This window comes from Zonotrichia leucophrys, chromosome 4, assembly GCF_028769735.1.
Source record: "Zonotrichia leucophrys gambelii isolate GWCS_2022_RI chromosome 4, RI_Zleu_2.0, whole genome shotgun sequence".
NCBI lineage: Eukaryota > Metazoa > Chordata > Aves > Passeriformes > Passerellidae > Zonotrichia > Zonotrichia leucophrys.
In genome coordinates, this window is record NC_088173.1 from 44,642,186 (window position 1) to 44,664,173 (window position 21,988).

Sequence of the window (21,988 nt, forward strand, 5' to 3'; positions counted from 1 at the left end):
TGTACAGACTGGCTTTCAACCCAGAGAATAAATATGAGATAGATTCAGCAATTCCATCTGAAACGTTTTGCTTGGAGAAGGTTTCATGTTTTCTGAAGAAATTTTTCTTCCTGACAGCTCTGGAGGGCAGCATTGCACTTTGGATGACAGAAGGCTTGCTCTTAGCTCCTTCATTAATGGAAAAAATGAAACAGTGAATTAAATATATTTTTTTAAAGTATGTATGTGTGGGAAGGGGTACAGGAACAAAATGAATGAAAGAGAAACAAATCAAGGAAAAAAGTAAAAGAAACACTAACCCAGAATACAGGATTGGGGTGGGGGAGGGGAGGAAGGTGTATTTGGTTTTGGGTTTATGCTGTCTGTTCGTTATACATTCCTTCAGAATATGTAGAGTACCAAAGAACTGAGATCTTCCTGGGTGTGCTACACTGGATATCCTCTTGAAATGGAAAACTACTATTCTTTTCACTTCTCTGTGATGATCTATTAATTTTTGCCTATCCATCTTCTCACCTTGTATGTTTCTATACAGCCACCTGGAGTATTCCTTTTAAGCCACAGCTATTAAAAGATTAAATTGAAAGCCTGTTTTGCCTGCAAGTAGCCTCTCAAAACAAGCTGCATAAACACCCTTTTAAGTCCTGCAATGCCTCCTGAGAGCTGTATTAACAATAGCCCAGGACAGCAGGGAGGAGGATGTTGAAAGCCCTTTTTACACCACTTTACACTACTGGAATCCAGGGATTGGTAGCTATGTCTGTTTTTCTGTATTTTTCATGTCTTCCTGTTTTCCTGCCTTTCTTCTTTTGACTCTCTTCTCACAGGGTGCAACATTGAATGGATTGTAAGTTCTTCTATGTTCAATGGGCTAAGTGTATGCTGGGATAAGTGATGATATGCTGTATTTCCTCTTTTGCCAATGTTCCTTAATTTTCTATAGTTCCTTAAATTTCTATAGTTTATTACCTCATTTGCAAGTAAACTTCTGTGGATTTTTACCTCTTGAGAATATTTATTGGAATTTTCTCCTCTGCACCTACCCAGAGAAAAAAAACCCCTTGGTTTGCCTCTAGGTTTAAATGATTGGGTTGTAACAACAATCCCAAGGATGTTCTCAAACTTTCTGTAAATGAGCTAACATGACATGAAGCTGTGGCACTTCTTAAAGAGGTAATCAAATTGTTCACAATCTAGAGGCAGGTCTGGATATGGATGCTCAAACCTATTTTTGCTTAAAGCCTTTTGTTATTGCTGCTGAAATTCACTACAGTTCCCTTCCCGTGTGACACCTTTCTCTCAGTGTCTGATTTTGGTTTGCCTCAGGCCATTTCATGTCGATATCCTCTTTGCCTGACTTGTAAGAATGTTCAAGTGCAGTTCAGGATTGCAATCACGGTGCTGTGGGAACGGCAGTGGAACAAGCTCCTGGGATTTGTGATGGTTGACACACTGTTCAGAATGTTGTCTTCACGGACATCAGTTCCATTAGCCTAATCAGAGCCAAACAGGAGCTTGGTAAAGGAAACACTTTTTTTTCCTAAATAGACTTTTTAAATCTAGAAAGCCACGGTCAACTCAATTCAGCAAGAGGACCTGGGTCTGGTACCTTGCGTATCAGGTGAGACCTGGATTGATGACAGTCTCAAGCTTTGTGTTTCCTTTCAGTTGTTTATGAAAAAAATTAATCCAGAGGTTAAGACCTGTCCTGACATAACACACAAAATTTTTTTGAAATTTCCAATCCTTTCTCAGGAAAAGTGAATAATTCTCATCCTACAGTCAGCTCTACAAAGGTGTGTGAAAATTTTCACAAGGATGAGACTTTACATTTGAATAGCAACCTTGTCAATGTCACTGATTTAATTTAAATTTAAATGATTTAATTTAAATGAGAAGTGATTCTTTCCTCATATATTAAGGAAACTTTTGGAAAGAAAGAGGCAACAGAGCAAATGTTTTCCTTTGGCCAAAAGTACAGTTTGGGCAGGGTATAAAGGACCACATGCAGATTCATTACTTCTGTTGAAATTTAGCTTGACTGAACAAGGTTTAATTGTTTAATCATAGTACTGTCTTTGGCTGCTGAGGCCAGGAATATAGTGATTCTGTTCCCTTTCCTACCCTCCTGTGTTTAATTTATGTGATTTCTTGTACTTAACCCTCCTGCTCTCTGCATAGGAAGAGGGATTAAAATTTATTTCTTGGCGTGATGTTTTATCCTTGTGCCTTTTGTATGTCTCATGTCAGTTTTAACTGGTGGATTACACTCATTACGATTGATGGAGTGTTGTGATTTAATGAAAGCTCGGGCAGTTACTATTGTTTATTCACTTAAATTCCAGAAGAGTCTAGAAGCTTTGAAATGGGATTAATAGGTTTATAAGGACTCTACAGAAATTATTCCTGGTTCCCTGTTTCAGTGTCTCTTCCTTTCTTTGATAGGTGTTTTCCTCCCTTGACAACTTAGTTTTATTGTGGTTTGATCCAAGCTTTAAATAACACCTTTCTTCTTCTACTCCAAGCCTCTTCCAAGCTTGCATTAAAAGGACAAAAAAGCATCTTTTAAACCCAGTGAGAGTTAGGGGAAGAATATTCTGAAGTTACAGAGAACTTTCTATGGACTTTGTTGGCCTGAAGGGTATCTGTCAGGCCGACGTTTGACAGGGTGCAGCATTTAGAGATGTGTAGTTCATTGCAAGTGATGCTGCTTTGCTTTACTGGAGTGCCTGGAGAGCCCAGCTTACTCCTGTTTTCCTAAGGACACTGCTAATTGACCTGCTTGTGGATTGCCTGGCCACGTGGTCTGGTCCTTTTACTTGATGAAATATCACAGCGTACTACAGCTTTTGAGTACTGCAGTTTTTGAGTAATAGCAACACATAGTGTTCTTGTGTAACAGCTTACTTGTGCAGCTTTGCAACCCTTTGTGTTGGGTTTGGATGTCTTGATTTTTTGGTGAGGAGGGAAGAAGCCAGCCACAGAAGTGATCTTTCTGTAGGGAGCTGCTAGAAGTTTTTTCCATGCCTGGCAAAGCCAATCACAGGCTGGCTCTGGAAATTGTTTTCTGACTCCAACATTTATAGTTTCCCAAGACTGACAGCAGATTGGAGGGCGACAGTGCCACCTCTCCAACGACGCTGGTCAAACCAACAGTCCATCAACTTTCTCCTCCTCCATAAAGGAATGCAAAACAATGAGCTATTTACAGAAAGTGTGTGAGAAAGTTCACAACAAGAATGTCAACATCAGAAGGCTTAGAAAATCTTAAAAAACCAGGGTGACATACATGAAGAGAACAACATGGTAACACTAAGGGTGCTGCAAAAGTCAGAGGGGGAGGAGGAGGTGCTACAAGCATTGGAGCTAAGATTCTTCTGCAATCCCTGGTGAGGAATATAATACAAAAAACTGTTTCCCTATAATTCATGAAGTGCATGTAGGGGTGCAGAATTCACCCACAGCCCATGAGAAAAAGGTGAATGATTTTTCATGGGTGCTCTGGTGCTTGATCCACATCACACCGTGACACCCATGTTGCAAAGTGTTGGTGCAGGTACCAGTTTATAATTGAGTGGTTGTCTGCCCGTCAGTTGTCCCGAGGCTGCGCCTCCCAGCTGATCACATCTAACCCAAGCTGTTTTCCATTTTCCTGACTGTTTTTATGATACAGGGTTTGAACTTTGGATGCTGTCCCCCCCAGTCTTTGGAAAGATCAGTAATGCTGTATGCAGAGCTTATTCGTTCCTTAGCTGCTTCAAAACTTAGAAGTGAACTAGATTTGCTGGCTATTTGTGAGTCAGGAACCAGGAGAGACTGAAGCAATCCAATTTCTGTGACACCTTATTAGTAATATTTATTGCACCTTGACTCATTCATCAGGCTTGCACAATGTTGATAGTTCCAGGGCTGTATCAGACTAACAAGGCAAAGTTTCCTTCCTCTGCTTAATATTTTGTTTTCTATTTACAACTTGCCTTTAAAACAAACTTTCTCATTTCATCAGCCCAAGGGATATTATTGTTGCAATGATCTTATTGATTGCATTTTATCTAACTTCCAGAGAAATGGCATTTTTAGCTAAATGGCAAAGCTTATTGATAGGATGGGACCTCAGCTTTCAAAAATACGTACTTCATGACTGGATTTAGTGTATTCCTTCAACATATCGCAGCTTTTCTTGGGACTCAGCCCAGTATGCAAGGCATAATCATTTTACAAATGAATACAGCATTTTCTGAAGTGAGATATTGACCAACTATTGGCAGCTAGTACCTAAATATATCCCTTTACAGTGAACGCCAGTGAAAATATAAAAAGTAGATACATTCAAGTATGAGGCGAAGTACTACTCTCAGTATGAATTCGTATTGCTGGGAGAAAAATCAGTCTGTTACACTGGTAGAATTCCAATCAGGTTGTGTTATTACTTAGAGTAATAAGATTTAGATGCCTCTAGGGCTCCTCTCAAAGCATGCTGGTTGGTGTCTGCCTGGTGACTTTGTTCATGATGCAAACCCATTAAAGCTCCAAGCAAATATTCTTTCCTCATGGGGCGCTGATGCTGTGGGAAGGCAAAGGAGATGTTCTTGTGCAGGGAAAGCCACTTACTTGGAGTTAAGAGCAGTCAAGCGGCACTCTACTGGCAATGGGAAATAACTCTTTCTAACCTTCTCCCTTTGACTTCAGGGTTCTGGGACCTCTGGGCCCATGTGCACTTTGGGTGTACTGAATGGTGTTACCAGGCAGACAGAAATTCACTCCTGGACTATGAATGGACACAAATCATTAATTTGGTCACAGCATGGTGCTTGTGCTATCCTCTGCAGAAAAGGCCATATTGTGCTTTTTTTTCCTAAGTACCACTTTCCCACTTTCCCGATTAGCTTCACTTGCTGCTTGTTACCAGTTGATAGTGAAGTCCCACATGCATTTGGCAAGTCCACTTCTGGATGTCTAGGGTAACCTTTTCTTGGCTATGACTGCACTAGAAGCTACACTGGTGTTTTAGAGCTGCAGTGGTTTAGAGATTTTCCCTAAACTCTCTTTATTACATTTATTTTCTACTTTAAAAAAATCCTTAATTTAAATATTTTATGATTGTTTGCTCAGCTTTGAAGAGCTAAAAGATTTTGCACTGCAGATGGAAAAGCAGAGGTTATATTGGGGTTTACAATTCTGCCCACACAAAATTAAATTGTTGCACTTAATTAAAACTGAATTTCTGTTTGTGGAGATAATAAGTAGGATTTTTTGTCTGGTGTAGCGTATGTTTCTTGTTTTGCCAGGTGAAAATGTGATCTGGAGCAGAAGATGAAGTTTCTCTAACACAGAAGTTGGGGAAACTACATTAGAGATTGGTAGATTTACAATTCTGGAAAGCAATAAAGAAGGTTTTCTGTGCATTGATACTTTTCTCCTGTCACTTGAACCCATCAAGGTTAAAAAGATTGCCCCATCTGAAAGAACATGGAGCCATTTCTGCTATCCACATATATAGAGAGGGCAGGCAGCTGGGATGAGAATTAGAGGACTAGAGGCAATTCCCCTGCTCCAAGTAAATGGATAATATATCAGAAACTGGTAACCAGAGCCTGTAGCAGAGGATGAAGTTTTATTTTAATCTTCTTCAGAAACTGTCCAGCAACTGAGCAGATATTATTCTGAAAACTTTAACCAGAAACTAGCTTAACATTGGAATGTCATGGACTTTAATTTATAGTGGGATGCTGCTTTAGCAGCCTTATTTGATTGCTGGGTTGGTTTTGTTATGTTATATTTTGAGCTCAGATAGTATGAAGATTTTAGAGAAGGAAACTCCTTTGTTCCCAGGGATTTCTGACTTCCTGTGACTTTCTTACCTTCAGTCCCTGAAGTGATTGAATCACGGACACCATTGTGATGCCACAGAATTGCTTTATTAAGCATGAATGAACTTTACATGTTTTTGCTGCTAATAATGCAGCTGAGCAGGAGACTAACCAAAGTGCAAACAAATGGCAGAGCAGGATGTTTCTTGCTCTTATCACAGACACTCTCACACATCCCACAGCAAGCCATGTTCAAGTTGCCAATTGAAACATCCTCAGGTAAGTATTTATGGTTTGGTCATGATCCTTTGGTGTGCACCTTCTCATGCAGATGTTAAGGTTGAACAGTGGTCACATCTACAATCTCCCCCTTCTTTGTTTAAAGGTGAATTGGTCACAAGGGCAGCCACTGTTTGGTTCTGCCTTTTTGCTGACTTGGAAGAGTAGCCAGAGGCAAAGAAATCAACAAGAATGACACCCATCCCCAAAGTGCCAAACAGCCATATGCGTAAATTCAGTCTCTTAAACCAAATTTTTGGATTAAGCCAAGCAAAGTCATTAGCAAGCATATCATAGAAATTCTGTGCAGATATGATTTGTAATGTTTGAGATTGTTTCCTAAGACTACCTCTTAATGCATTTATGTTTTTTATCCATATTTGTAGAAAATGTCCCCTTTAAATGAGCCTTTACCTTATCCCAGGAAGTTTCAGAACTGTTCCATTCCATACCCCTGTACCACAGGAGTAACACACGTGTTAGTATCAGTGTGCTGCCAGTCACAGTGAATGCACAATCAGGTATTTAGGGCATCTTGTTTTTCTCCTACCCATAACAAAGCAGTCTCAAGGGCATATAAGCATGCCAATATTTGTTGATCAATTGCAGTTTGCATTTGTAATTCCTCTGTGAAATTACTCATTACAGAACTAACTTCATAGGCTGTTTTCACTGATTCCGTTAAAGCAGCAATGGCAATAGTAGATATGAAGCTAAAATAGTAACAGGAGATACAATAAAAGCAGTAAGCCAAGCAACAAATCTCTCAGTTCATTTGGATTTCTTTACAAACAAGCAGTTTAGACACATGACTCCTGATTCTCCTTCCCATTCCTGTGTAAGATTCATGAAATCCATATTTCTGCATGCCAATAAGAGATAAGACATAAGTAAAATTCCTTTCAGCTATATTTTCAGGGATGATGCAGGAGGTGTACCTAGGGTTGATGGCTGTGATGCAATATGATTGATTACGAGATTCAACTGTCATATCTGTTGTTAATAAAAATGCATAAGGACATGTTGTGCACATCATGGTATCAAGAGTTTTCATATAAATAGCATTCATCCAATATGTAGATGACACATCAGAATAACTCAAAGCCCATATTCGTAGAGGAAGGGAGGGGAGCATCAATCTCCAAAGAATTGTATGAGGGAGGGATTCCCCATTGACATCACAGATCTGTGTGACAGACACCAGGAGTCTTCCTTTCCTCCAGCTAATGCTTCCTGAGCCGGAGTCGCTTACATCAAGTCTGGCATCGTTACAGATAAAATGACCTTGTGAGCCCCATTCTGACACTGATACATTAAGGGCATGTATGTCATGTTGCTCAGGGTTTTCCACCCTACGTGGAGACCATAAAGTATGCACCAAAGGTGAGAGGTCTTTAAGTTTGCATATGGAAATATTATTTGGAGCTGTGGTGGTGTTTCTAGGGTTATGTGATGTGTTAACTCCTGGAATTTCAATTGCTTGTAACGTTCTCTTACTGGTATGATTTTTTTATCAAATGCACGTGCAGTGTGAAAGGGGTGCAAGTGCTATCATTGCGAGTAATTAAGCATAGGGGATAGGAATCTTCTACACAAGTTTGATTTCCCTCAGCTGATAGCCAATCTGTGTCATTAGTAAATGATCCAGATGAAGAGAGCCATTCCCCTCCTAGCATTTTAGAGTTGTTAGTGGAAATGGGTTACTTTTTCATTAACCAGTTTCCACCAGTTACTGGATGAAACACCAGAGGGTCTTAAGCATGAACCCAGTAGATTTGCACATTGACACCCATAACGCAAAAGCTAAATAGTAAAACATAAAGCAAAGGTCTAGCTTTTGAGTAAGCCAATGCAATGGGCATGTAGAAGAAGGTATTTGTGGCATTGGGTGCTGCCCCTACATAATACATCATTCTAGATGCCTCAGCATCCAGAGCCTTGAGATTACCCCATGTTATGTTTTTACTTTTCCTCTGCTTCTCTGCTGGGACAGGCAGTCAACAGGGGGAACAGCAGAGACTCTGTACCCTCCAGAGAGGTTTCTCCAACTGGATGGCAAAAGGTCTCCACTAATGGACTGCAGTGAAAGGTTGGACTGGGCCAATGGTCTCCTGTCAGCAGGCAGAATTTTGGGAGGAACTAGGGGGTATAAAATACAACTTCACTACAAGCTGAGGAGAGCTCTTTGGAGAGTCGTCTTTTGGGGGATTTTTGAGACTGGCGTTTTGGCTTTGGATTTCCGAATCTTGCTTTTTGGGGGGTTTTTTGAGACTTGTGGTTTTGGTGTTTGGTGTCTGGGGCTTTTTGTGTCTTGTCTTTTCGTGTCTGCTCGCTCGTTTGCTCGCTGCTCCTTTGACCTGGCCTTGGCCTGGTTCTTGTCCTTTTGCCCTGGCCACAACCTGCTTTTTGGCTCTCTTGCCCCCACTGGCTCTTGCTCGCCCTCACACCTGTCCTGCTTCCCTGTGTTCCCTGATTGCAGCCGTGCCACTTCACCCCTGAGCCACCTGCGTCCAACCTTGCCCGCCTCTGATCCAGCTTGCTGCTGCAATCCTTGCTGTGACCCTGTGCAGAGTTCTGCACCTCCTGCATGAGCGCCCACTCACTCATCAGATGTCTGGCTGCCCTTCCCCATGGCAGCTGTGCCTGCGGAACCTTCTCGGGTCTCTAGCTGGTCAGAGTGACCCCGAGACATGTCTGAAAGTCTCTTTACCCAGCCCAGTGCTCAAAGAAGGAGTCAGAAGTTTTCAGTTCTTGGTCTCAAGGTTGTTTATTATATCTTATCTATAAAATACTTTCTTCTGTCCTGCTGAGGTCCGCTCAGCAAGACAGTCTGAGGCACTCTGCCTGCCCCAGGGTGGTGTTATCATTTTATACTGAAAACTACGTGTACAATACTTACAATTACTTTTCAATACCTATCATCTATGTTAGTGAGATTCTACTCTAAACTAATCTGAAAGTGCTTCACAGCAGAAGATGGAGGCCAGGAAGAAGAAGGAGAAAAGCTGGACATGCCCAGATTCCTCCATCTTGCCCCCCCCCAATTCTAAAAACCCCAAAATCTACTTTTTCACCCCATGATAAATTCACTATCATTCTACTTAAACTGCCGTGCCTTGTAGATCTTCATATAAGGTTGGTAATTTTCTCCATGGATCATAATAAAACCACAGGCATCTTGGGCTCTGTGCCAGGGTCTCTGAGTGCCCCTGGCAGGGGTCTTGGCAGTCCAGGGTAGCCAGAGGGATGTCCTGAATTCCAACAGAGCCTCGCCTTTCCAAGAGCTGTCATGAAGGCTCCCCAGCACACAGTGTGCACATTCTCTGTCTCATGGATGTCAACAGCATTCCCAGATCCTCTGGTGGTAATACCCACTTTTTCTCTCTGTCTCCTTTCTCTCTTTCTCTCTTGCCCCATTCCTTTTCCATTTTCCTTCCTCCTCTGCCTTTTCTAGGGGCAACTATTTTTTTTTTCCAGTTTCATTATCCATAAACAGTTCCCAGATACAATGTTTGTCATGTTTCACTTAATTTCATTCCAAACCACCTATTTTTAAAAGAGCTCCTTGCAGTTCCCCACAGTGGAATGCAACAATCAGTTTGCCATAATTGACAGGTTGTAAGTCCTTTAGATACTACTCCAGCAGGAACATTAGGAGAAAAAAAATGCTGGCAGTCAGGACAAGTGTTAACAATCATGCCTGCCTGGGACATTGAAATTCCATAATCTTTCGATGAAGCAGCAGTGTTATGATGAAAGAAGGCATGAGATTCTGAGGCCACTGTAAATGTCTGATTAGATGTGACTGCTATCGTCAAGCATTCAGCACAAGTGTTCCCTTCTGTTAGGGGACCTGGTAAGTTAGAATGGGAGCAAGTATGCATGATAAAAAATGGTATACAATGAGAACAAATGAGAGATATTAAATCCAGAAGTAACAGGGTTGTTTGTATCAGCAGTATTTACAAAGTGCAGAGGCATTCTGTCTTAGGTTGCAATGCAAGATGTAACCAAAAGTATGTATTCTATTACCACCCTCATAGAAATCATGTTGGGCAGTGCTCTTTTTCTCTTCCACGACCTATCCTCCCTCTGGGAAATATCTGCTGTTAATGGGCTATTGAGTGTCACTGCATGGCTGGTAAAATTGCATCATCCCATTATGAGATGGCTCCACCCAGGGGGAGGAACCAAGCATTCCTACCTGGATATCAGCCCAAACGGGCGTATCTGTTTTCCATATCAGTTTGAACAGGGGATTTACATCAGTGGCACATTTGTTAAGTTTGCTGCATTCACCGCAAGCATACTATTCCACTGAGAAAGTAAATCATGACCCCACAGCATAAATTGAGAAGGCAAAACAGACAGTAAGAAAGTTGCTGGGCGTTCATTCAGCCCCATGACTGTAAGAACAAATGCATTCTGTTTAGGAGCTTCATGCCCCCTGATGCCTTCCACTAAGGCATCAGCTGTTTTAGGAGGCCACTGTGGGGCCATGAAGACTCTGAAATGATGGAAACATCTGCACCAGTATCAAGTAAACGTGTAAAAATTTTTCATTTAACTTAGAGTTAGTAAAGGCCTTTCACTCATAATTTGTTGGAACCAGTGAATGTGGGTGACGTTGGTGCTGCCAAACCCACCAGTTCTGAGACTCACAGACCCTTGAGTCTGTGGTTAAGATATCGTCTGAGAGGGATAAGTCCAAACCTGTGCTTCTGTGGGTACCGGCGAGGAGAGATGAAATAAAGACTCCTGGGTTCAGATTGCAAAGACTCCATTGGGTTGAGCGGTACTGGGTCTCATGCACCTCTGCTTGTTTCCCTGCTGGGAGATGAGAGGCTTACCATCTTTACCAAATTTAGACCTACCTACTTGAACTCCCGTGGTAACCCTTTCTACATTGTGCACACAGAGCGGGAGGGATGCCAGGGTGGGGGGCCCTTCTTTCCTTTCTTTTGAGTGGAACAGCTTTTCTGTAAATGCTCTTCTTGTTGGCAATTAGAACACCAGGCACCAGAACATCAGTTTTCTTATGTGTATTAAGGGCTTGGCAAAAGGCAGCAGCCAAAACAGGTGCATGGTATTCCTCTGTCCCCACATTCTGACAGGCTTTGATGTAGGTAAATTAGCATGCTCATTCCTTACAGAGAGCAGTGCTTTCTGACAAGCCGCACTATCATTTTCAAAGGCTAGCTGTAATAATGTAGTAGCTGTTTCTTCATTTTCTATTTGCCTGCTTATGGCCATCAGCAATCCATCAATGTTACAGATGATTCTTGAGGGCCTTGCCAAACAGATGCAAAGGAAGAGTCCTTTCTTCTGAACTCTGGGACTCTTTTAAAAGCCCTTATGTGTATATTGGAGCTTTTCTGTAGCACTGCAGAAGCTAGGTTAGCTTGGGCACTGGGGGTAGCATATGTGTCTTGCCCCAGCAGTTCATTGAGAACCCCTACTTCCAAATTTTCAATATTATCCATAGTTTGTGCAATAGCAAGATCTTTCCCTTCTGCCAGCCACACTGTATATTGTGCTGAGGTTAGTATAAGTTTAAAAAGCATTTGCCAATAATTAGGAGCCACAGTGTACCCTTGGTTAATAGAATCAATCAATACCATGGTGTATTCTATTTGCAGTCCATAATCTTGAGCAGATTTATGAACTTCTTTCATTAATTCAGATGGAGGTTGTACATACTGTGAGGGTGTCTTAAGCTGATAATTGACCCGTATGGCCAATAACATGGGACTATCTCCCCTTTTTAGGGCCTCTTCCCTGCGTTTCTCTATTAATGTAGAATATGAATGAGATTGCAGTGGTAGTTTGAGTAAAGGAGCCATAGGTGAAGAATGATAAGAAATAGCTAACACTTAAGCCATTTCTAGCACTTAAGCTGCTGGAAATGCAGCAGCTAATTTTTTTATGGGAGTTAAAGGAGGATAAAGATCAGGCCCCTTGTCAGGATCCATAGGACAAGGATCAAAAGAATAGCCAGGCTCCTGAGGGTCCTCATCTCCTAATTCAGCTGGTACTTCTGTTACTTCTGCATAGACATAGCTAATATTCAAATCAGTCTCCAAATTTATATCTGTGACAGGGCACTCACAAACTTTCTTAGCAGGCTGCAAAGCTTTTAAGGCAGTATATGCAGTTTTCCATGTAACTAACGTATGGTCAGGGACTGGCTGTCCTTTTTTTTTCTGTGTCTCTAATTCAGGCTTCTACCTTTTCCCAAACTTAAGCATTGCAGGAACCATGATGAGGGAATACATTAGAATTACTCTTTGGAGATACTAATAAAACAGCTAACTTTACAGACAGGGTCTTAAATTCCTGTTCTCTTAAAATTCTTTGTAAGATTTCTAAATAAAGCTTATGCTTATGAGACAGAGACTATCCCATAGTTCTGCATTCCCAGTCTTACCTGTCCTGTGGGTAGTGATGAAGGATGGTGTAACCATGTTCACAGGGGTCTCAGGTTGAGGGAAGAGACGAGGATCTGACTGCATGTTTCAGAAGGTTTGATTTATTATTTTATGATATATATTACATTAAAACTATACTAAAAGAATAGAAGTAAGGATTTCATCAGAAGGCTGGCTAAGAATAGAATAGGCAGGAATGATAACAAAGGCAGCTGTCTCGGGTTCTCTGTCTGAGCCAGCTGACTGTGATTGGCCATTAATTAGCAACAACCAACATGGGCCAATCACAGATGCACCTGCTGCATTCCACAGCAGCAGATAATCAATGTTTACATTTTGTTCCTGAGGCCTCTCAGCTTCTCAGGAGGAAAAATCCTAAGGAAACGATTTTTCACAAAAGATGTCTGCGACAGGATGGGGATCCCCTTTTCACAGAACTTGGTTTGAATGTGGTTTTGCTTCTGGAAATTCACAGTTCCTGCTACACATTGTGTAGCGATTGGATCATGGACACCACTGTGACTCAACAGAATCACTTTATCAAACACAGCATGAGCTTTCTTATGTTTTTATTGTTTACAGTGCAGCTGAGCAGGAGACCAACCCACATGCAAGCAAATGGCAGAGCATTTGCTTGTTTCTTGTTCTTCTTGTAAACACTCTCACGCATCCCACAGCAACCCGTGTTCGTGTTGCCAGTTAGAGCACTGTCTCATGAGTATTTATGGTTTGGTCATGATCCTTTGGTGTGCACCTTCTCATGCAGATGCTGAGGTCGAACAGCGGTCACATCTAACGCCCTCTGTCCATGTCAGCCTGCTCAGTGGCAAACAGGGAGATTGGTGACATGCAGACCAGAGATCACGATTCTCTGTGACTGGTGGGAGGTATAACCTCTGGGAATAATGTAATGTAGGTTGCAACATTTGTTGAAACTTTTGCTGAATATGCCTGAAGTATTTTTGTCAATAAACCAAAAGGAACAAAGAGAGGGTGCTAGTATTAAAAATTCAGACAAATGTATATTTCAGTTATTACTCCCTTGATTCCTATGGGGTTTTGGCATGGGAAATAGAGGCATTCATTGGTGTGGTGAGATCTGTTTTAAAATTGCATTTTGAAGATGGCATACAAAAGGATATTGGGGAATAAAAATGGACCAAATGACATAAATTTTTAATCAAAACAATTGCTCCCAGAGATCTCCGAATGAATTTTTTTTTTTGTGGAACCCAAACTGTAAATAAACTGCATTAAAAAAAATCACTAATTAGACTGTGGGATTTTTTGTAATAACTCCTGTGCTCAGGGAATATGCATATTTGCAGTAGTTTTGTAGGTGCTTGTATGAGTAGGAGTAACAGCAAGGGGAAATCTGCTCAAAGAACCACTGCAGATTTACTTTTTAGCATTTAGCTGTAGAAGGGTAGCTAGAAACCTGTTTGTATGTATTAAGATTTTGAAATAATTCAGTGCTGTGGTTTTTCCTTCTGGATGCTAATTCTGGAATGTATTGTGTGAACTAGCACTGATTGCTGCTTAATTATGTGTTAATAAATAAATTAACTACTCAATCATGATTTGATTTAAAACTTGTTGAATGAGTAGTTTTACCCTGGCGAGCAGCAGCACTGCATCTGGCAGAATGTGCTTGATCCAGATACATCAGCAGTATTCTATCACTTGAGTGATGACAAAAACTGAAATTATGCCACCTTCCTCCCTGATTGCTATAAAAAAAATCCTTTTGTCATCAATTCTTGGCCAAAAGAGACTGTTCTTGGTCATATGGAAGCACTTTCTCTAACTTGTTTCTGCTGGTTCTTTTGAAAGACTTGACACCTTCTTTTGAAGACAGACTTCTTTTGAAGACAGACTTCTTTTGAAAGACATTGACTTATAATTCAATCACCATACCTGAAAGTGTTGAGAAAACATGCAAATGTATTGTTTAGGGACATGGTTTAGTTGTGGAGGAGAAAGTGTTAGGTTAGCAGTTGCATTTGATGATCTTAAAGGTGTTTTTCAGCTATGATAGTTGAATGAATTGTAATGTATGCTTGGAAAGTGTCATTCCCAAAGTGATTGTTGAACTTGTGCAAACAGGGCAAAACCCCACATAAGTTAGTCTGAACAAATCAGTAAGAGATTAAATTGCATAAATTGTTAACTGCTACAGATTTATTTCTTTGTTTCTCCTGCCATGCAGTTCAGAGTGCCTGGGTCATGCTGATGTGTCTTTTCCTCATGTTTACATTTTCAGTGTGGTATTTATCTTGGTTTTGTAGTGGTGAAAGTGAGCTTGCAGACTTCCCAGCCGCAGCAGCCAGAATGCTGCACACATTTCCATGCAACGCATGTACATGTGTGTGTGATTCCACTCTGAAGTGTCAGAGACAATCAGCCAATAACAGCCTCCAAACATATTGTCTCTGCTGTGCTATCACTTAATGAATGTGCCTGTAAACTTCTGCCTAGTGATTTTGCTTACCTAGAGTTTTTGGCATTTCAGTAAATTGATTTATTTTCTATTTGAAGCATTTTGAGCCATCTCCTCTTTTAGCCCAGCTTCAATGATGCAGAAGGTAAACTAAAATCCCACTATTCAGCCCATGACATTGTAGTGGCAGGTCCATTTGAAACTCTTTGCAATAGGAATGTTTGCTGTAGAGCTCTACATCATATTGAAGTCTATGGAGAGATATTCTTTGCCAGAGAGATTTATAAAAGGCATCACTTAGCTGCAGGTTCCAGTCAATATGTTTCCTTCTCACCGACAGAAACAAACCAGTAGTTTTAAAATATTTAAATACCACACTCTCTTTAAAAACAAAATGAATATTCTATCACTTGTAGCAAAAAATATCAACTGAAAATTTATTGGAATGGAACAGCAGGACCTGACTGAAATTATTTATCAATTTTCTCCATTAAATCAGAAATAACAGAATAGAATGAAAAAGAGGAAGATGCAAATATCTTTCTCTGACTGTCTGTCTATCTATCTATCTATCTATCTATCTATCTATCTATCTATCTATCTATCTGTCTATCTATCTGTCTATCTATCTACCTTTGGTAAGAATAATATCAGCCTATCAACCTTCAACCTTTTTTGAAGTCAGGCCTATAAATCCCAGCAAACTACTGATCCCAGAAATGGCTGGGATGAATAGTGGTTTAGCCTCGGTGGTATCAACCTGAGCCCATGGGAAGTGGGATGCTGAAAGGAGATAGCTGGTAAGGTCATGGCGAGAAGAGTGCAGCCGGGGGAGTTGGTATGTTAATGGTATGTTACTGGGATTACTCTATAATAGGTCATGTTTCTGGTTCTTGTTCTCAGTGGGTTTGTGACCTGTCACATATGAGGTCATGTTCCTGGTTTGCACTTGTGATTGCAGCCTTGCCCTCAGAATACCCCTGTATATTGTTGTGCTTGCCACACCCCTTCGTCTTTGGATCTTGGCCCCCTATTGTGCGGTTTCTATGTTTGTTATTTTGCTATTAAATATGGGAATCCACAGAATCAGAGGGTTTTGGGAAAGCTACAAAAGGCAGGCCTCAGAGACAGCAGAACTGTGATTAGAGCTAAGCAGCAGCCATGAGATTGGTCAGCAGAAAAATTATTTTAAAAGTAGAAAAGCAAGGACAAATGGTCTGTGTATTCATGCTTGGATAGAATAACTCCCTAAGCTACAGAAAAGTTTATCTAGCAAGATATTAGGAAGTTTGAAGCTTAATGGAGCTCTGTGCATTGTGTTTAAGGCTTACAAGCAGGTATTGTATTTGAAATATGCCAACATTGTTTTAACCAAAGGTATGTTTGCTTATAGTGGTTGGATGGAACTACTGTCAATGTGCTTTTGCTTTGTGTGATTGGTCAAAAAACTTATAAAGTGAGTTGTGACATTGAGTTCTTTGTCTGCTGCCTGGGATGTGAGCTGGCGGCATCTTCCCATTATCATAACCATGTAAATGAGCGTGACGCTGGAAAATAAAACAGCTCAAGGCAGTTCCACAGCAGCTCTGTCCTGTTTGTGATTTGTACACAGACCCCAGCTGGTGATATTAAAGTTCTTTATTCTTTGGGCAACTCCATCCTTCCTGTCCCTCTGCTTTTACTATGCTACCCTGTCGCAGACATTTCTTCATAGAAATCCTTTCTTTGGGATTTGTCCATCTTCTGGGAAGCAAAGGGCCCCAGAAGAAGAATGTAAACAAATTGTTATCGGCTGTTGTGAGATGTGGCAGGTGATCCTGTGATTGGCTCATCTTGCATGTTTCCAACTAAGGGCCAATCACAGGAGCAGCTCAGGGGACACAGAACACAGAACTTTGTTATTCATTCCTTCTGTTCTATTCTTAGCTTAGCAGTCTCTGCAAGCTCTCTCTTTATTCTTTTTAGTATAGTTATAATGTATCATATATTATATTTCAAAAAATCAAGCCTTCTGATCAAGAAACAAGATTCTCGTCCTTCTCTCACCCAGTGACCTCCTCAGGTCACTGTAATACTACCCCTGGCTGGACTGGGCTTGGGGTCACAGCGAGCCGGAGTGTGACATGTAGAGTTACTGTTTTGTTTTTTAAAAGACTCCACAAGCTTTCAGGTTTTCTACAGGGTGTTTACAAGAAGATGTGATACCTAAAGCATTTTGAAGCCTCTGAGAATATTTTTATGTAGGGTATGAAAGATGAGACCTGTGTGAATGGTTTCATTGGGTTGATTCTGGAACTAAGCATGTTAACAAAAAACCCTGTGTTCTTTTTTTTCTCGAACTGATTATTTGAAGCTATTTGAAGACTGTGTTTTAATTAGCTTTATGCTAAACTCTATATCTCACAGGGCATTGGGAACTAACCAGAAGGATCAGAGTGATCAGTGTTTAAAATCTCTTTACAAAAATTACTGATGACTTTCTTGCTCTCCTACTTTAACGATTTAGACTTACCTGTGTCAAAAATCACCAAAGTGATTTTTGAACAATTTAAACCAGATCATAGGATAGTTTGGGTTGGGGGTTATAGAGGTTATCCAGTCCAACCCCCTGCAATAAGCAGGGGTGTCTTTAACTAGACAAAGCTGCTCAGAGCCCTGTCCAGCCTGATCTTGAGTTATGGTGAGTGTCAGAGAAATGACTGCGCTGAAGTCTCTCCGGTCTAATTTGAAAGAAGATGAACTTTGTCCTCTGACCCCATAATTTTTCTTTTTCTTGCTCTTGCCATCCTTCTCAAAGAATCATTCCTGATTTAATATCACTGACACTGAGAACATGTATGCTGTTTACATTGTCTAGTCGTGTTTTTGTTGAGAAACAGAAAACAATGTCCACACTGGTATGTGAATGCGATGTGTTTTATATAAATTTTTTAGGTATTATTTTTAAAGGGATATTTACAGCCTGGACAGCCCACAGGCAGCTTCAAACTGGTCTCAGTGCAATGGAAGTGTTGGGGGACACCTAAAAAGAGTATGGAAATGATAGTAAACAGAAGGCAGGGGGCCAGATGATGCAAACTAATTTGTCACCAGACTTGTCTGGTTCTGTTTCTTGGGGTGAGGGGAAATTGGTGATGTTTGATTATTATTTAAATGGTAATAGAGTACATCGCTGCATAAAATACATGGACAGAAGGGAAAGAGCAAATTATCTTGTTTACATGAAATGGAGCCCTGTTTCTAATTTTTTCTGCACTTGGGAATAAAAAAAGTTAGATTTTTCTCTGTATTATTGAACCAACATATGAACCATTGAAGTTGCCCTACACTGTGCAGATGACAGAGCTAGTATAAAACTTAGGCAGTCACAAATGATTTCTCTTTCTCTTCTTGCCCAACTTTTCTCATGTTTGTGAGTGCCCAGTGTTTTCCAACTCCATCCCCACATCAACAGCAGTAATGAACATCACCTTTTTGAAAAGCAGAACATAGATGCTGTCGTTAGCAACATTTAGGGACCTCCTGTTGTTTACACTTTCATTAACTGAGGGGCTGGCAGTATTGTGACAAGATGACAATTTATACCTTTTTACTGATTCTGCTGTAAATGGCCACTGGGGCTGAGCCCAGTGTGGTTGTTTTGAGGATGACAAGAAGCCAGCACTTCTCTTCATGCTTCTTCAGCAGGCCTGAATTGTCCTTTGCAGGTTTCACCATTAACGTTTGCCTTGGAGTGCATAAAAATTCATTATTACATGATCAAAACCAACTTCTTCCCTTTCCCTTCCTACAGAAGAGCATTGTGTCCGATTTGCTTTGCTTCCTTTAATAATTTACTGCTGTTCTTCCCACCTGACCTACCTCTGGCTCTTCTCCTTCCTGATTATCCCACTGAGGGATTATCCCACAACTGCTCAGGCAGGCATCCAACACAATATACAACTTGAACCACATTTTCTGAGCAAAGCTGATTTGCCTTTTTTCTAGTGTGGAATATAAGACTTAAGGACTTCCTTCTTCTGTAAAGAAAATGCCCTAAGGTTAAGCTGGTGGAAAATCAGAATTTGGAATGTGAATTCCTGTGAAATTGAGAAGATTCTTCATGTGATTCTTAGGAAAATCTTCACCTCTGAATTGATTTAAACAGTTCTGTGTAAGAGTAGACAGAGGGGGCTAATGTGATACAGGTTGTAAGTAATAATTAATAATTACATCAAAAAAAGAAAAAGCAAAATTTCCAATCCTGTTTTAGAAAAAATAGCCTGATTATCTTAACATATACTTAGTGCAAGTGTATGCCCTTAGTGTCTAAATGATATCTGCATTTTTTGAGATTGAGCAAAATTTATTGTTTGCCACTATTTCTCTGAATTGTTCCCATGACTACTTTTTTCAAAACTAACAACTGTTTTATTTCTGTGCACATGAAAATATCCATTGATTAATCAGTTATTGTTTGATTTGGAGTTGCCTGTTTAGTTTTACTTAGAAAGAACTGGGAAAAGGACCCAGAAGTGTTTAGGATTTAATTAAGCAAGTGCAAGGCAAGTTAATCAGTGTCAAGAAAAATTTTCTTTAGTATGTTTTCCTGTTGTGGCATACATGAAAATCGACAGGAGCTCTGAAATTCTACTTCTGTCTCTTCCCTTACTTTGAATAAAAGTTTCCTGTCTAGATCAAGAGTGTACAGTTATATTTATTGTTTAATTTCATTAAAAAACAGTTATCATCAGCCCAGTGGTTTTTGTAGTAAATGTGAGAAATTAATTTGGGCATATAAATCCTTTCCAAACTAATATCTACTAGATGGTACAACTGGTTTAAGTAAGTCCAACCTATAAGATTCATCCTTCCTGTATAATTAACAACAGGGGGCCTTAAGTGTAGACTTGAATGTTGATTGAGTCTTGTAGGAAATGACTTAATAATCAAAATGCAATAATCTCAATAAATAAATTCACAGTTTGTTTGGAAACCTGTACACCAGCCAAGTCCATGCTGTTACAATTGTGTTGCATAGTTTGTAAACTGGGAGGTTTTGGACAAGCAATTCCAACTTCAGTTAAAGTAAGCCTGTCTGTGTTTTTCATTTTAAAAAGCAATTTGTTTGTGTTCTAGTAATTGCTGTAAAGCTGTGTCTTCTTATGCAACGTGCCTTGTGCTGTGCACTACGCAAACTCCCTCTCAAGGGCAGCACATATTTGTTTAAGAGAAAATTAAACACTCTTCCTTCTGTTGTCTTTGAAATGCTTATACAATTTACAAAATCTGCAGTCAGATCTTAGAAAGAAGGCGTTTATACAAGCTGCCACTAACCAGTAGTACTTGTGATGCATGCAGGAAACTCCAGGGGTTTGAGGAAATCTCTGTACACAGCCCCATAACTTTACACCTTGGAAAGACTGAATTTCACCATTGCTCAAAACAATGTAAGGATCTTATATATTTATATTCACTGTTGATATTACACATTTATTTTGGTATACATCAATCGTCGTGTTATCTTCATCCTATTATCCCAGTGTTTGAATGCACAAAATAGATCGGTATCTCTTGTTTTCAGACTTTTTTTTTTCTTTCGTGTTAAGTGAGACTGGTCCAAATATGACATAAAAGTTTTATTCAGATTCAAGGCTGTTTTTGGAAAAAGAATGGAAGTCATCATCTGAAAGAATGCAACTATCAGCAGACTTTTAAAAAATAATCTGATTTCTTTTATGCAATTCTCTCACTGCTTTCCCTTGTTCAGTTCCCTTTGGTCCCCTACCTTTGTGAAAACGTTTCCATTAAAATAATTTTTATATTAAAACATTAAAACATGAAAAAGATTCATCCTCATTTTCTTTTATAATTACCAGTTTTGCAATTCTTGGGGAAATTTGGCTTCACAATCTTGCTGCTTCTGCCTGAACTCTGGTGAAAATTTAATGTTTGAGGCCTCTTTTGCCATCCGTGCCTTCAGCTGAGGGAATAAAAACTTGCTTAGATCACAGCTATAGGCTTGAAAACCTGATGCTGGCAGGAATGGGGATTCTGTGAGGCAGTAACAAGTTGGGAGGGGGAGACAACATGTAGGAATTTATTCCTTTGAAGGACAGAGTGTCAGCAGGACACACCTTCACTGTTCCTGTGCTTGGTGCGAATGAGGTACCTGTTTTGTGGGCTGTGCAACAAGCCATTACAGTATCTTTTCTATGTCAGTGGTTAGCCAGTGACCCTTACCTTCTGCTTGCAGGAACATCATCAAAAACCAAGCTCCCTCCGTTCCAGCTGGCTTTGGAGCTGATAAATCAGCACACGCTTTTCACCCAGATGAGGTGTATTTTGGAAGTCAGCCTGGAGCCTGCGGTAACACCTAATGGCCACGTGCAGCCATCCATACCACAAGTACAATACAAAATTCCTCTTTTAGAAGGAAACTGAAATAACCCCCAGGCATTAAATAATTCTTGCTTTGTTTGTAATTTTACTTGGAGGCATGTTTTTTTATCTGTTGTCCCTTAAATGTTGCAATGTCTTGTTTCAAAGGTAAGCATGTAAAGCTGTTTCCCTTCCTCTTAATTACAGATCCTTGTAAAGAAGATATATGGGAGAGCTGAGTGCAAGTTTCTCATACATCCAAGGTTTTCACCGAGGCTGAAGAATAGGCCTGAACATGAAGAAAGATTCTGAAGCAAGCTTATTTTTAGATCGGCTTGTACAGCCTACAAGCTAACTAAATTCAAACTTTAAAAGAGTTCTATAAAACTAGTAAAGTTGAATATAGAGATTTTAGTTCTGCTGTCCTGTTCCAGTAATTTTTAATGAAACTTGAGACCAGGTAATTTACACTAAAAGAACACTAGATCTGAGAAGAATGAAAAAATAATTCCCTATAATTGTATCAAACTTAGCTGACAGTTTTATTATTCATTGTCCAATTGATTAAATCAAAGATAAAGAATAATTGTATCATTTAGGTTGTTTCTGAGGAAAGGTCTAGACTATTTTGGTCTAAATATTTTCAGAATTATATGTAGTGTAGTTGTGGG

At 40.1% G+C, this 21,988-nt stretch overlaps 1 long non-coding RNA gene across 1 annotated transcript in view; it reads left to right on the forward strand.

Moving 5' to 3' along the window:
* LOC135447227 (uncharacterized) overlaps positions 1-21,624 on the forward strand; it is a 42,851-nt gene extending 21,227 nt beyond the window's left edge. The window contains exons 2-3 of the long non-coding RNA XR_010440024.1: positions 21,193-21,344; positions 21,525-21,624. This is a non-coding gene — a long non-coding RNA (uncharacterized LOC135447227). The remainder of the gene's footprint in view (positions 1-21,192; positions 21,345-21,524) is intronic.
* Positions 21,625-21,988: the final 364 nt, after the last annotated feature.